Source organism: Morone saxatilis, unplaced genomic scaffold, assembly GCF_004916995.1.
Source record: "Morone saxatilis isolate NCDOM2014 unplaced genomic scaffold, NCSU_SB_2.0 Contig1, whole genome shotgun sequence".
In the NCBI taxonomy this organism is placed as follows: domain Eukaryota; kingdom Metazoa; phylum Chordata; class Actinopteri; family Moronidae; genus Morone; species Morone saxatilis.
Window position 1 is genome coordinate 6,270,911 of NW_023339651.1, and position 1,944 is coordinate 6,272,854.

General features: G+C 48.4%; 1 protein-coding gene across 1 annotated transcript in view; it reads left to right on the forward strand.

Moving 5' to 3' along the window:
* Positions 1–1,343: 1,343 nt before the first annotated feature.
* usp54b (ubiquitin specific peptidase 54b) overlaps positions 1,344–1,944 on the forward strand; it is a gene marked incomplete in the record, with an annotated part of 66,864 nt that continues 66,263 nt past the window's right edge. Inside the window, 1 exon segment of the mRNA XM_035669823.1 lies at positions 1,344–1,506.

A 1,944-nucleotide genomic window follows, 5' to 3' on the forward strand; every position in this document is an offset into this window, starting at 1 on the left:
TATTGAAATATTGCATCATCAGCTCCTATTGTTCTCTTTACTATGTCGTACTATCTAATAAAAGCAAAAAGACAATAAAAAAGTATTATAATTAAGTGAGAATATGCAGCCTATGTGAGCACTCAATTAATAATCTTTTTCTATTATTATTAATGGGATAGTTTGATATTTGGGGAGCTAGATGAGAAGATTGATAGCCTACTAGTTGTTTGTACACTAAATAGGCTATTCATAAGCTACAGCTAGCGCCTCATCAAGCTTAGCTTGGAAACGGGGAAGCCTGTGTAACAAAATCCTCCAACAAGCACCTGTAAGACTTTGTCCAAACTGTTTAATCGGCACAATTTGCTGTTATAAGGGATTTCTTTGCTGGGAGCAGTTGCCAGGCAACCAGCAGAGACTCCAGGAAGTTACTGCTCCTGAATTTTGTTAGTTTAGATTTTCTTGCATTTGGCTTACCGTACAAATTCTTGACTAGCTCTCTGCAAGAAAGTTAATATATTTCTTGATCGTTTCATCTGTGCAAAACCTTTAAAAAGACACGCTGTTAAAGGTGATACTTTCACAGTCAACTGTTGACCAAGCCAGGTTGCAGGTTTTCCCCGTTTCCAGTCTTTGTGCCAAGCTGACACTGCTGGCTGCAGCCTCCTATTTACAGACCTGTAAGTGATACCAATTAGTGGTCGACCGATAGGGCTTCTTCACTGGCCGATGCCGATATTTAGAGAACACGGCTGATATATAATGCTGATATAAAAACTAAGAAAAACAACTCGACACCGACTGTTTCCCCACCTTCCCTAATCTAAGCCCTAATATCAAGTTGCAAATCTTCTCATCCAACTCTTGCCAAGAAAGAGGACAGGGCTGTTTCCTAAAATGTCGAACCACTGCTGTAAGATGCCTTCATGCTGCTCTGTTGTGTTACTTTTCAGCACTTTTAATTCCTAATGCCACATTTCTCTCAGTCAAAACGGTATAAAAAAACTCACTGCCAAGCTAAACACTGTCCCCACGACCTCCCTCGCCTGCTCTATGAATAGTGTGTTCAGGCTGTGACTGTAAACTGGTGCTGGCGGCTCTCCAATGGCACCAATTAAACAGATGTCCTCTGCATGGAGCCGACAGCGGGATGCGCGCGGCAGCGGAGGTGTGCGCGTAAAGGACAGAGGGGCAGCGAGCACGAGACAAAAACAGGTAACAGGCCACACGGTCAGATACGGCATGACATCATCAGCATCCTCGCGCTTCTTTCGCCTCGTGCCCAGAAGGCGGCGGCATCGGGCCGAGCGAAAAAAACCAAAACCCGCCTGATATAAAACCGCTACGTCACACGCTCAACCGGAGAGCTGGAAGATGGCACGGTATCGCGAGAGCGGCGTGCCGCGTCCGCAGCGCTGGATGGCGCTGGTGGGGGCTGAATGCGCCCACGGCTCGCCCTCTCTCCCGTTAAATCACACGGTAGGACACGCGAGCGGACGGAGACTGGCGGCGACAGCACCCGGGGTGAGTAAAAAAAAACCCTGCACATTACGCACTGCATGGGCTCCATCACAGCTTGGAGAGGCCGGGGGGGACGCGCATGTGACCGGACAGAATACACCGTCAGTAGGTGTGTGTGTGTGTGTGTGTGTTTATGGGGGGGTGCAGTCAGCGTGTCGGCCAGATGTGATCCTCAACAGATGTGTTCTCGAAACAGTCTCGGAGGATCTTCTTCTCTGTCATCCTCCTCATCATCTCCGTCGTTGTCATCGTTACTCTCATCAGCAGCGCAGGCAGCGTATTTCCCCTCGTGCTGTGGTTTCTCTCCCTGTTGCTCTGTCTCTTGTACAGTTTTTAGTATTTTACCATGTGGTTTTGGGGGGGTCGGTAATACCCCCACCTCCTCTACCTCTCCTACCCCCCTCACCCCCCCTACGCAGCAACTCTTCCTAGTGCTGCGTC